We start from the raw sequence: 15,537 nt of genomic DNA, 5'->3' as shown, positions 1-15,537 counted from the left end.
AACAAAGACAAGCCAATATCTAAATATTTTAACTATTGTTAGTATTTTTTTTTTAATTTTACCGAACAATTATATTTTTAATACCTACGTTGTTAGCTTGTGATCGCATGTATGCTACAGGGATTTGCATGAAACCTACAGGAAATTCTTGAAAGAAAGTAGAACTCTCAAGTGCTGACAATGTTCGATACTTTAAAGGATATTGAAATACACACACCTAGGATGTACCAAAAAGTTAGAAGGAAACCATGCCTATTCGACGTGTGAGTAATAGCTGAAAAATAATAATTTTACGGTAAATATAGTTCGAAAAATATATGGCTACATAAAACATGATTAAAAAATCAAGTTTACAGGGGAACGTGTTGCGCCTAAAATAGGAGATCTTTTGATAACAATAGGCTCTGCACAGTAGGTATATACTGGGGAAAAATCCAACGAATTTCAGGTGACCTCGATGTAAGCTTGTGTTATAGGCATGGCTCTTGGTAGGGTCGTGCGGCGTATCTGCATTTTGCCCGGCTTGGTTTCGCTATACTAATCCAGAAACGCGTACCAGTTAGAACAACTATTGTGTAACAATAAACTATATAGCACGAGTAAGTGGGATGTTTGAAGCAGTCTGATTCGTGTTCTCTGCTGAATAGAAAGACCAGCATAGATATAACGGATGGGTAAACAAGAATAGTTGGAAAAAGTGGCCCGGAGCCGATGTTTTGTACGAGAAAACTCTAGGTAACTCTGAATACTAGTATGCTATGGTATAGGTCATTATCATCAAGCTTTGTTTCTATTTAATCACATTTGTATTGGAATACAAATGTTGCGTAAAATCGATGAATAAGTTAGCGTTAATTTATATAAATTTAATTCAACTAAAAAAAGATGAAGGTAGAGACACAGTATTACCTGGTAATTCCGCGAAGAATTAAACATTATAAAATATAACCCGAAACGATCTTTTAGGAGACCCGGGGTTGTAATGAGGACGTGAACGGCCGATGAATGCGACGTGAATAACAGCTTGGATGTTCAACAAACAAAAAAAAAAATTAATGAACATCTCTAAAACACAAATTACGTGTGGCCATAAATGGCTAAGTTATTCTGTAAAAGGAGCTTGTCAACCGATAACCATAGGATTTTCTTTTAAAAACGAGAAGAGAGAGAACAAGAAAAACGCCTCTCGACTTTAACCACCACTGTGGGTGCAACTGCCATTTGTAAAAAGCAGCAGGATTTCATATTGGCCAGGAAATAATGAACCGACGCACAACGGGATTCAGTAAGTAATCGAGCACGTCGATAGTTCTCTTCAGAGCAGGCGCGTAAAAACATGCTCGCATGCAGAATCACAGAATGTAAGTTACCTATAAGCAAAGTTCAAAATGTGCAGCTTCAACACGTACAGTGCCGAAGGCAGGAAGGACATGTAGGCAAGGTGACAGGTACTCCATGGAGAAACAGATGGTACAAAATGATAAGTAGCGGCAGGAAACACGCTGTATAGATCTAAAAGCAAAAACTCAAACCAAATGTAAATAATAAATAGATCCGGGTCGAAAACTCGAATTGAATAAAATATGCGGTTGGCTAGGCGCAATATGTTGGCATACTCTCTCGTGGAACAGCCAGATACAAAGCAAATGGTTTTCGGTAAACTGAAGTAACATTATTTCTAGTAAAAGCTTAAAAGCCTCATCATGGTGCTCCGTAAGTAGAACGTGCCACGGTTCCATAAGTCAGCTTGCTTTTCTTGTAGTGCTGGAAAAATAAGCCTTTCATTATATAAGTCCTCTTCGTACAGGAAAAGTTTTCAGAAAGTAATAGACGAAAAACCAATATTCAACAATTATAATAATATATTGTATAATAAATATAATAAAAAAAAAATATATATATATGTCGAATTTTATAGCAAACCAATGCAAGATCACGATAAAGATGAAAGACCCAAAGGATATTTGTTATTATTCTAAATACTTTAATTAAACATCTTTTTTTCCGCAAAATCGTCCTCTTCCACTTCGGTAACGGTTCGTTATCATAAATCCGGTTTGAACTTTAGGAAACATCGAAAGTATCATATTTTGGAAGCGAAATGCACCCGCTGCAAAGTCCGAATTCTATGTAGCATTTTGTTTGGTGGGCAGAACAGTCATAAAGTACTGAAAAGCCAAAAGAAGAGAGCTTCCAAAAGCTGTGTAGCACAACAAAATAAAAAAGCAAACGCGGAAATGACCTTTTGAACAAGCTAATAATACATGCAGACAGGCTTGATAATGCACGATATCAATAAATGACAGAATAAAGGCCCACACATCATATTTAAGGGGCAAAGGGATGCTAACTATTGCCGGCATTGTCAAGTGTAGTTCGTCGGGTGTCCCTGTGCCCGGTTGATCTAAATTATTGTCGTCGAGTGTTTTCACAATAAATGTAAAAAAGGTACTTCTGTTTGCTTGTCCTGGCTGTCCCTGTTCCTGGCTTTAAGTTTAATATCTAATTATTTGAATACGTCTTACTAAGAAAACGAACGCCCAGAGAGATAAACGAACCGTATGATGAGTAGTGAACTATAAAACGACACTCTTCTATTAAGAGGATTTTGTAAGGAAGTAAGTTCAGGAGATCTCATTATACGAAGGCTGAAAAAAAATGTTCAAAAGGTATAAGCTAGAAGAAGCGCTGAAACGGAACAGAAAGACTCAAAATATAGTTTAAATGGTTCCGTAACGCCTTGTGCTCTGAACATTGAACGAACCATTTAACGAGCCCTAGACTCTAACGTGCGTATTTGTTTGCTACAACTAACGACACGCAAGTTCAAGTCTAGACATTTCGTGCTCTGCTGAGAGAAGCCGTCTAAAGGAGTGCTAAATAACGTTTCCCGTAATCTGTAGCGACTTATGATCCGTATAGGATCGGAGTGTTTCAAAGCGAAGTATAAGAAGCTGACACACGTCTTAGCGTTTACGCTAAGAACGCTCCTAATAACCTAACCTATTTCATACTTCGGCTATACGTTAGCGTTATTGTACTCTTAAGAAAGATACGTACATATAGATGTCCCCATACAGAAACAGAGATGCATTTCTGTGCACCAAAGACTAAATATTGTGGCCTTTGGCGAGAAACTAGTAAGAGCAGTAACGTGAAAGAAAGTCGTATCCTTTACAAGCAATATCTTAGCAGACTTCAATACGATGTTTAATGTATTGATCAGTCCTCGGTTATTAAAGTTAAGTGTTATATCTAGTCTCTTAGACAAGCAAGGGTTTATTGTAATGTAAGCCCTCCAAGAGCTGCTTAGAGAAATGGTGAACGCAGCCATGTTCAGGGAGCCTAAGCCCATTTCAATGCATACTGCTATCGCAGAGATCAAAATTTAGAGACTGGAATGCCCAAATTCAACTTATAATGTAGTGCTAGTAGCTATTATAATAGTTCGTGGCTTACCACGTAAGTTCCGCAGTTTATGTTTGGAACTTTAGACCCGATACCGCCGGTAGGCGTTCGATCAGACGGCTGTCGCAGATTCAGTATACTTAACGCACCTATACAACTACTGTGCACTACTTACACCAAACGGACCATGTATCTGTTCTCAGTTAACCAAACTCGTCAAGCTGAATGTGGTACCGATCGTAAGGACGATAATAATAATAATAATATTCTTTTGCAAGGATTTTTTGTGCCAACCCACATAATTCTAATTCACACGTGTAAATTTGAAGCTTGTTTACATAGAAAATTATAAAAGGACCCGAAGTTGTCCTTGACCGTATATAAGCCACAAAATGAAACTTGTTAGGGTTTGTTTTTTGCCGAACCAGTCGCTGAATTTATCCGTTACATTCTCAAGTAGCAAAATTATTCCACTCTTTTTTTTTAATTTCGGCAAAATATATTGTACACGATTGCTGTGGACACAGGTCTAAATTGGCAGCGTTCTCCTATTTCTGTAGAGAAGCCAGCTTTAAGGAGACAAAAATATCCTAACCTACAAAAAATGAACATTTATTCGTCTTCCTAAACATAGAAACTCATATGGACGGCGGCCGCTTTCAGCTCCGTCTTCTCCACGCAATAACTCAGGAGTGTGACGCAAAAAAAGAAGAATAGTTTCCAGCAGGACGTTTTACAAAGGATCATAGTCCATAACCTATCCTTCGCCTGCTGAGGTCTGCGATGCGACAGGACTGGGTACAGACCCAAGAGAACGTAACGGTTGCAGGTCATACAGGCGATAATATACTTGCTCCCTAGAACAGAACGTCACTGTCCACCGCGTTGGATATTGTTGCAACAAGTAGCCTATAAATTTGCGCGATCTTTACTTGTTTATTTAGAATGAATAAGTAATTCAGTGGGTAAAGTGATTTTAATCGCTATTACAAATGACTGCTTAACGAATTTACATAATTCAGTAAACTTGTTTGGAATACGATCGCGGCAGTGTGGCGAAAATAGTTCCGCTGGACCTGATCACCAATGACTTTAATATATAAAAAAGGAAGCGTTTCAAATGTGTGTGTGTAAATCGACGTGTTCCCCTTCCACTGACCGAACCCTAACGGTCGAATTGTATACTAGTGTTTCTAATATTGGCCTAGTAAAATGATTTGCATGACTTGAACGGAGATCAGAAACCGCCTAAATGAAATAAACAATTTCAGAGCTAAACAAGTGAAGATTCATGAAAAATCAGGCGGCGGAACCTGATGTCGCCATGATTATTAATGAGCTGAAGTCCGGGAGCTACTCTAGAGCGAATTTACTTCAGAATAAAATAGAAATATTCTCTATTTCTGTTTTATTCTATTTCTATCTAGAAATGTGTTCGAGGATTCGATGTCATTAACGCTTTTGTTTGGAATAGTTTATTATTTTAGAGCAAGTTTGGTTAAACGATCTAGTTACGCAGATGCTACGGCCATGTACTTTTTTCAAATATCGTTGTTTCCACCCGCTAAACCACCATGTTAACCTCTCGTAACGTACGGCAACAGGTTGAAAGTACTGAGCTACCAATAGCTTAGCTATCTGTGGCAGGTTTCGGCAAATACAAATATCTGAACATTTTGAATTTTCTCTCGTCTCATTTAATTACTGCATATGCGACGACTGAGCAGATCTTGAAGTATTTCCCGTGTGTTCGAGGCATCTTAATTACTCTTCCTGACCGTCCTAAACGCAAAACGATATTCTTTTATTATATTTAGCTTTTATTTCTAATGTCGCTCGTCGCTATTTCTATGTATAAACGAGCCCTCGAGCTATAGTATCAGCGACACGCGCCTACTAAAACATTTAGCAAAGACATGTCTTGTTTGGGTTTCTTCAACAAAGCTGTGACATGGTAACTATATACCATGGCAACAATGTTTCAAGGCCGAAAACTTCGGTCATCGATGGCCCCATGGTAATGTACCAATTTTTCCGTTGGAGCTACTCGAATCATCTATTTTATGCTAATTGATCTCGAAGGATCATCGGTCTCTTCCTTTCTCCATGCTTCATTTGGTTAGCCTAGTACACACGCCTTCGCACCTTTCCCGCAATATTTCACTCTCACTGCGTTTGTTTAGATAGATTTTACTGTTGGCGGTAGCAACAGTGTCCACTTTCCCTAATAATGACATCAAATATTGTTATCGGATGCCGAACGTTACCTGGATTTTTTCTCCGACTGTGACCCGACTAAAGTGGGTTTGACTGTGTGGAAATCTGACCCGCGAGCAGCCAGTAGCGACTGCGTTTTAGGATGAATGGGGATGTATTTCCTATTATGTTTGCATGATTCTAGTAGAAAAACGCTGGACTGTGTCATTTGGCATTGGGGTTGTCGCTTGAATAAAATGATACGGTCGCTATGAGCCTGCGCGTTCTGCGTTCTATGAGCGTGTTATCAGTTCTCGTCACTGTTGTTCGCTAACTGTCTATTTGTGTGTACATCGGCTGTGATTGTGTTGCAAAAACAACTATTATTTTGCTTCATCAATTCCATCTGGTCTTCTTATGTCATCGTGGTGAATATTCCCTCATTGAGTCGAACAAAGCCGCTACCATAATAGGGATCTGATTCCCAATGGGTTGAGGCTCTGTATTCGGGCTAAATTAGTTTAATAATGCCCAAGATACGCCTCTTGTCGCGTTGATCTGTACCCGTACCTTAACCAGAGGGTGAAGCAAGTCGTCTCTCGTGAGGCCCCATGCCTTTTCTTTTGTTCATTATAAATTTGGCCAAACATAGTAACGGTTCAAATGAAGATAAAAAAAAAAAGGTAAGCATTCGCTATAGTTGCTTTTGGTATACAGTTTAGCTTCGCGTCGGAGGCCAGCCGTAGGAAGTAATGTATAACACAAAAACAATTAATAAACAATAACTTATGAAGATAATCGTGCCACTTTTAAATACAATAATAACTATAGTATCAGCACGCATCGTACAAGGTGCTCATACAACTTTGTAGAATAATATATGTAGAATCTTTATTGAAATGTTATAGTAAGGAAATCAACGTTTGTTCGCGTTAGAACGCGATCACACTTCGTCTATCCAATACCGCTCACCACATACATATGTGTAGCATCAGGATTTCAAGACATGTATAATTAGACATATGATTCTGGTAATCCGCTCTCCGTTGCTCCAATAACTTTACCTTTTTATTTAATAAGTACCTAGAGTGCCTGTCTGGAGTACTTTGAATACCAAGTTCCAACGACGACGAGCGACCTTCATATAGCTGAAGGTTGATCCTCTCCATCGTCTTCAAGCCTTTACGCTGTAAGCTTAATCATCTAAATATATCAATACCCGTCTGTCATCCGACGGAACAGACCAATAATTTTACTTCTAAAACGATGATAGCATATATCAGCTGCATAAACAAGTGACTATTGCGGTTTCGCTTATACTATAAATGTCGTATCATGTTAACAATCAAACCCCCTCGACGTATCAAATGTAAGTCCAATTAACACAGGTGGGGCAGTGGGGGACCCCAGCATTGTTTCATCTCGGCAAGCGTGCTTCATCGTGGGCTGAAAAATATAAGCGATGCATCACTTACTTTCGCTGCTTGCTTAGTTCGGTTTGTATCTTCTTCGAGAAAAACAAGTGTCTGTGAAATAAGACCATTTTTAAGGAGCGGTATCCAATTAGAATTAGTCCAAGCGGTGAAGATTATTACTTCTGTCTGTAACATCATTAGTAATTGTATTGTATCTTTTACGTGAAATTTCTCGCAGTATGGCTAGTGGAGGTTACTGATTTTGCTACATTTTGTTGTTTAGTGTGTCAAAAAAGTATAATTTTTTAATTATATTGAACATTCGTGTATGGCATATATGTGTAACTATAAATTACAATATTTGCCTTTATGCTCTGTTATGGGTCTTTTTAATGTGGTAGAAGCGTCCCATGATAAAAGAAGGTTTTTTAGTTTTTTTCACAGACCTTGTATAATGTGATCAGTTGAGATGCTAAGTAAGCTGAACAAGTTGTTTCTGCAACGTATATAGTGAGAGGGCAAAACGGCAGTGAAGGATAATTTACTAGGTTTTTTTTTTACAGTGTTCCACTAGATTTTCCCGAAGAATATTAAAAACATCATTGCTGTCTTCCGATGCCAATTACCTTTGCTCTATTGTTCAGAAACGTCCCTGATTTTTAATGAACCTGAAATTTTTCTTGTAAGATCTTTCTAAAATTGAAAAACCTTAGACGAGGTAGAGCAGTGAAGATGCTTCCGTACTATTCACTTCATTCCATCTGTTCGCTTAATGCCATAATATACATGTTTGTACTGATTCATGACTATGACACATAGGACTTCAACGCGAACGTAGGCTCGAGTTAGGCGCTTGAGCGCCCCATAGATTGCAAAATACTCGAAATGTTTTCGGTATAGCACCTCTTTTGGGTAGTCCTTCTTCAGACATTAGCTACGAATTTGGCATGAAAGACTGCATAGCAAGAATCGGCTATAGAATAGAGTATATCTATGCATAATTCGATGTGTGCCACTTCGTAGGCTCAGTTCCCTTTACTCCGACAGAGAACAAACTCACTGCCATCAAAGGTCGGAAGCAATCTCATATGGACGATTTCACAACTACCCCCTCAGATCTCTCGTTCACAAACGAATATGCACGATTGAAGCCAGGTTAAAGTTTTGAGAATTCCCAGCCGATTCGAGAAAAAGACCGTCAATTCTAGATTTTATGTTGTTTAACTTTAATCGCTATTTAAGTTGTCCATACAATTTCTATTTGTTCAGATTCAAGGTAATTCAATGACGGGTCTACTAGAAGAAGAAAAACGAAGTTTAACACAATGCGTTATCGAAATAGTGATAACTGAATCAGCAATTACCTGATTGAGCGTGAACTCGAATGCCAGTACGGCTTAAATATCGTTTCGGTACTACGTATAAAGCGTCTCTAAATCGACGGTGTCACGAACGTGAAGTAATGAGAACGTTTATTCTAGGAACTATTGCTGTCGCACCCGTACTTCAGCTCTATTAGTGCCACTAAAGGTCGTCTGTCGTCCGACGGGTGAACAGATAAAGGCAATGGCACTATATCTCAAGTGTACATCACGACCGCTGTCCATGGCTCTTCTTGCCCATGATGTATTAATGAAGCGTGCATAGCTTGCGAGTACGATCGCACCTATTGAACAACACCTACTGAAGAACATCGGTCTACTGTAATATTATAGTGGTAGATGTTGTTTAAACGGAATTGTTTTTCCTTACCAGAAGTACAGCTTCGAGCGTACAACTCCCTAGGCTTATCAACTTAAATACGGTACTAACAGGATTAGGTTCGACCAGCTGCCAATATACATTTTGTACAAATTCTATTTTTGTTTCGTTGTTTTTTTTTTCATCTTGATTTTAGCTTACGTACCTCTTAACTTAGTTTGAAGAAATAGATCTTCCAGTGCGCAATGATATACTATCTTTATTAATATACGGTTGTTACCAATAACCTTGTCAACATAAATCTTGTATTGTGCATGCACGAAGCTGCCGCACGCTCACGAAAGACATCTCGTCGACGAACTCGTTTTTAGCATGCAGGGTCCGAAAAAGCGTTTGATGTACAAAGCAAAGCTAGTGTAGGGAATAAGTATCTATAATAGATGGATAGCTAGCTAGCTAGCTAGCTAGCTAGCTATGTAGGTGGAACGGAAATTCGATTTGTTCTCCTTCATCCTGTAACTGCTTCTCTTTCCTTTTCTTTTCCTTTGAACTCTTCGTTTCTGTTATTTTTACAATCCTTACGCTATCATTTCTAACATGTGGCGTACGGTTCTAGACGCATCACATACACGTAGCACCGGGTGACTGTGAACATGGTCATCAAGGAAAAAAGAAATTGGCGGTTAATCAACTTCCAAGCTCTCATTTTGCCTTCCAAACCTCCATTTATTTGCGATAATCATTAAAAAGCACGCCCTACTATGACTTGTCATATGAGATAATAAACGCTATACATGTAAATCATTCCGACAACATTAGAACTTGTTGCGTTTTTTGAAGTAGTGCTTCAGCTGCGGTGTACAATTTTCGTTACCACCTGCTAACGAGAACACGGAAAATGTTGACCAAAAAAACCGTAAGAGGGAGCAAAGCAAAAATATTTTTACTGCCTTTACAACTTGGAGGGTATCCAAAAGGATCAGAATTAGCACACTTTTCGATACTCTTCGAGCACACTTCTTCTAGAGAAGTACAGGAAGAGATCTGATGTCTTCATATCATCATTCGGTAATATTCACAAACATAATTCTCCTGGCCGATCAATAAAGCTAGTTTAGTTAAGAAAAAGATATCTGACATACGCTTAACTAGCCAAAAACTTTAAACCTGTCCAAGCTTATTTAGATGAATTGTTTTCTCGTATCTTTTAAGCCTTGGCTTTAGTTTAAGTTTAGATAGATGTTTCTGAAAAACGACTTATTAGTACTAGTAGTATACTTCTAGTAACTTGTCAAAAAAAAGTACTGACGGTCTCTGAGCCAAAATTGAAGCTAATATATTTTTATCCAAGAACAACATTAATAAAACTAAATATGCGCTGTGTGATTATTCTAGTAATGCATCTTTGTGAAACTTCTGCGGCGAAAAGTTCTGACAAATTATGGTTGTGTCCTTTCATTAAAACTAGATAAACTGAGGCATTAAGGCAGTACCGCAGAGACCGAAACAGATGATGATAGCCTGGTGTCCATTAGATCCGAATTTTTTTTAGCTCACCAATTATGGCTGATTGCAATAGTGTGTTTGTTGTTGACTGTAGTAAAGGTACGAATTAATCGTTTCGTTAGGTGACAGCGCCTCCCACACGCACAACCCCACAAACGTTCCCTTGAGCGGCGGTTTAGGGCTACCGCAGATCGTACAACACATTTCTTTATTTGTATATTATTGTTATATGTGGTCCATCTTTCATCACTTATAGACCGAGTCAATTCGGGTGGCACCCAAACTCAAAGCTTCTTTTTGTAGCAGGAACTATTCAGTGATGAAGTCGGTGACATTTTGGGTCTTTGCTGATATCATAGCTATTCACGTATCGGTCTTTTTAATAACAATAATAACGGAAAAAGTTGAGAAAAACTTGAGCAAGAAATTGGTTTCCGTAATTGGTTAGCCATAACGAGAAACATTTTTTGCAGTAGAATTTCCACAAGGAAAGCGACAGAACCACCCCTGCGTAACGCACCTTTGGCATAATTTTCCCATGCGTCTGGACAGTATTTGAGCTTCTATCGTGACGAAATTTAAAAATACAGTGATATTTTGTAGAAATTCTGTTGTAGTTCTGATTAAAGGGATTCAAACAAGAAGAGAATATAAGACACCTGGAAAAAGTCGCTCTTCCGCGCAAAGAGTTGAAAAAGGAACCCGAAAGGGCTGACAATACGAAGGATACAACAAATGGATAGTAGAGGGCAGGCTGGCCGAACAAGAAAGGGCAGTTAAAGAGAAAAAAAGGGGGTAGGACTGGTATGCAAGGGGCCAGGAAATGAATGAATGAAAAGTTCAAACTGTTTCAAGGAAGTAACTTGCTTAGGGGCGTAAAAAAATGGCGTGGCAGCTGGTTCTAACTTCATGATTAAGTTAAATACCAGATCAGTAGCTGATGAGGACGATGAAGATAACTGCTTGAGCAATTGCAAGAGAAGTATGAACAGCAATAACATGAAACAGTGCTAATAGGTAAAGCGATAACCGTAAAAGGCCAAACAAATCAGTAGAAAAGCAAACAACAACAACAACAGTAGCAGCGGTCCCGCCGAGGAACGCAGGAAACAGACGAAATTGAGGCCCAAGGCCCGACACGAAAATTGCCTTGTGGAAGTAGCAGCAACATCGTACGATATCGCCACAACTTAGATTTGCAGGAAAAATAGCAGCGTTCGAAAATTTCCTCGTTGATTCTGTTTATAAGCGCTGTTTATATGTTCCCACAACTGACCCAAACGCCGCCGCGTCGGCTGGAATTCCTCTAATTTTTTATCACATAGATTTGTTCTCGCAGCGTTGAAAGTCGTCACCAATCGTCGGTCAACAATGATTCTTTGAATGTGATAGCGTAATTCCAATCACTACTACTACTACTACTACTGCTACTATTACTATTCAATGTATGCGAAATTTTATAAAAATGTCTGATTTAACAAGTCCTGACACGGTGGTTAATAGGCTTTTAGAGTCTGTTACGTCCGCCATTTTCAGATAGAAGACTTCTTAGGACGCGCAAAAAATAAAAAGAAAACAGTTTTTAAAATCAAACGCCGTTCGGTTCAAGTTGACAGTATTAAACATGCCAATAGGCATTAAGTTATGTTCATAGTTTGAAGTCAGCTTTGTATTGATCCGGTTTTACTCGGATCACTTAAAACTATAAAATGGTTAAAAATCATTTGTATTACGTTGCGTCTCAACTACAGGGACTAAAACCTGAGCAAGCGATTGAACGAAAGCTCAACAAAGGCTCTAACTTAAGTTCCCTTCTAACTAAATCAGTATCACAAGCTTGCCCTTTGTTACGACACAGAGCACCTAACTCATAGTCGTAAATATGCTTTCGTCTAGTTTGCTTTGTAACGAACAGGCTGACAATATGACAATTGTCCTAGGTTGTCGAGAGGTTCTTGCTTTAGACGCTACTGAAGGAGGAACAACTTAACGGCGTGCTTCATTATACCGTAAGGTCATTTCAAGGACCGTCCATACCCTCAGGTATGAGGAGTAAGTATGTTGTATTGCAACGGCCATTCAAACCAGGCCAACAATAATCATGCTAGAACGCATCTTTTTCTCTAAACCTCTGACAAGTAAGTACCAAATAAAAATAGAGAAAAGGCGTGCCGAATTTCGTAGTTAAAAGTTAAAACGTATGTCAAGCCAACGTTAAATTATATCGACAAATGACAGTGTAGCGTCGTGCGCTGATCAATACAGCACCTGCTAAATACAAGTACGAGAGATTATACGCTCAAAAAAGGGAAACTCAGTTAATATGGAGTGAAAATCGTGTATTTTTGAAACGGTATTAGTCATCGAAAATAAAAGTAAAAATATAATGAAATTCGCACCGTCAAAATAAGGATTGGCCGGTTAACCAATCTTTATTTGTAGAAAAATTTTGAGAAGTGATAGGCAATCTTTTTTGCAGCTAGTTAGGAAGCTTGAATTTGTTCTGAGCAAGTGCCTCTATGACGAATTACGTAATTTTTTTTTTGTAATTCTATAAAATTTGTTTTTTATTGTTTGAGTAAAGACTTCATATCCTTAGAGTGAAAGGGCTTTGGGTTTGCTCCCCGAAGTGCATGTTTCTCGTACTGAAATTGTTAGTTGTTCAACTTTAATTGTATCTATCACAAACTTAAAATATACTGATAAAGGGCAAACATGTGTGTTATATTGCTCCAATAAAAACGCCTAAGCAAAGAAACTCCGAAGCAACTTTCCTTCGAGTTTTACATAGAATATATTGGGTTAGCTAAGTATGCCTCTCAGAATTGTCATTTACGTTACCCAGTTGATTCAGCTCAGCCCGTGTACTGTGAAATCGTGTAACCCAGTTAACAAAAATCGAGCATACTTTCATACATGCCTATATGTGTCGCAGCCATGGGTCAACAATAAAACGTTGTTATTCTGTCTCCTACATCATTGGTATCTGGGAAACACAATACTTAAACTAACACTCTCCGCCGGTTGTATAAAACGGACTTTATAAATCACTATTTCAAGTTCATAACAAGTACATCTTAATTAGTAATCTTAACCGTAGTTACAATGTAATGGAAAATATGCAGCCCATCATACTTTTTTTTTTTTAATTGATTGTATATAGTGTATGTTAGAAAATGCTTGCTCCGTTTGCTAGACGCCGCTTTATCAGCTTAAATAAGAGGAAACTATGTCCTGGTAACGCTCTCACTTAGGCTTAAACAGTACGCCTCCGCTGGTTATTTATTGTAGCTATGTTGTATAAGACTATGCCAATCGTGCCTATTTTTTTCGGATGTAAAAGGTATACGGTAGCGGGTCATAATCTAATGGGTCGTGCTGGCGTCTTTTTTGCGACATTGTACGTTTTACTTAGAAGCGTATCTTGGCTTAGTTGGTTTACACGCACGATAAGGGATGGAGAATTTTTCATGGCTTCCGCTAGAGGAAGCACTCGAATGAGTATATTCACGGTGCCCGATGATAGCTAGTGAACATATATTCCTAACCACCCGGTGTATATATTCACGTCTGCTGCTTTTTTTTAAAACGACGCCGGAAATTGACCGGATAGAGAGTTTCTGCTAGTGTCATCTTCGTTATCTGTCGTTCTATATAAGTAGAAGACTACGTTTGACCTATACGAGAAAGGTTTTTGCTAAATTATTAAGCTTCAGACAAAAGGAGACTCCGAACGTGTCCAGCTTCTTCAGCAGCCTTCTAGGGTTTATTGCGCACTATAGACATGTTCATTTGTAAAGCATGACAGCCCGTATCCAACGGCCTCTCCATTGACCAAACATAACACTCACCAGTGGTGGTTTTTATTAGATAAATATAGGAATATACGATGTCTTTCATTATTAATCTGCCATTTTTTGCAATTTCATTTGAGTTATATTGTAAAAATGTGCCCAGTGAAGCGGAATCTTCTACGTATAGCAATGGGTTACTGCATAATTTTCATAAAGACAATCGTATTGGAATGGTAAAGACCATAAAAGACGTATGTCTATTGTTTTTAAAGGAAATCTGCTATAATAAAACACACTACTTTCTCTGAAACGATGTAATGGAACACAAACGGGGTTTATCGTAGATAGGCGAATTTCGACGAATAGATTCCTGCATCTTCGGATACCTTCTTTGTCAGTAATTTGCGAGAGTCTGAATACAGAGAGCTGTTGTGACGTGTATTCTTCAGTACATAATCGACTAAACAAAAATGTTTCGTCGCCCTCTTTTGCATAACGTGAAGATGTGTAAAGAAGCTCTTAAATGAACACGACCTCGAGAGTCAATTGTTTCGCTCAATAAATATCAGCTACGAATAAATCCAAAGATTTGAGTTCTCAATCTAAATAATGGCAAAATAGATATGTGCAGACGCTGTCTCGGAAATAATCATGACAGGCATACGAGCCCGTGAGATATTACTGTCGTATGTTGATGCCGTTGACGATAACGAAGACACTGAATATCCTTTTTCCACCGCGGAAAGTCAATTGCAACGGTTCAGTATTTAGCGAGGACAAACAGCAGAAACGGGGACTGGAGGAAGGAAAATATCAATAGTCAAGAAAAGAGCGCGCATTTCAGTAATTTCGTACAGGTCTATTAGGTACCGACTATCCATTTACAGCGCGTACGTATTTGCTCGCAAAAATTCACGGGCCGCTACCTGGACGCACCGTTGGAAACGCTCGTTAAGCGACCACTGTGGATATCTTTTGCTCCATTGCGTTTTCATTATAGTTTATCTTTTCAGAAATATTGAGTAGATATCTACGTGCGTATAGCTTCGATTTTTCCATCTAGTTCATATCGCGGGATAGAATCATCGGTGCCCTGTGCCGACGCCGTTGCGGCTGGATGCTGATTCAGGCCGCGCTCTCTTTGTTTGTACCATCGCCTCGACTTTCCGCCGTCCGTTCATCCACCTAATACAGTCAGTATCTTTTGCTCGGCTCCGGCCGGGCCTTTTTTTGCCTTGAATCGATTTTTTTTTTGTCTAAGTGAACGCCTGCTGTGCACTGTCCACTATCAGAATTTTAATATAACAGCGGCAGCAACGGCTAAAACGACGATAAAACCGGCAGAAGTTCATAATGTATAAACCTTCTCGCGCCTGCTGTTATTGGTGCTGGGGCATGTCGTAGAACACACGGCTATCATTATATATTAGCTATATATCCCATGTTTGTCTTCTCGCTTTTTTGTCCGTCGTTCTCGAACTTAATTTCTTTCTTCTTTCACATGCACATACACATAC

This window comes from Varroa jacobsoni, unplaced genomic scaffold (assembly GCF_002532875.2).
Source record: "Varroa jacobsoni isolate VJ856 unplaced genomic scaffold, vjacob_1.0 scaffold_1358, whole genome shotgun sequence".
Taxonomy (NCBI): Eukaryota; Metazoa; Arthropoda; class Arachnida; order Mesostigmata; family Varroidae; genus Varroa; species Varroa jacobsoni.
Note: the sequence above shows the minus strand (reverse complement) of the source record.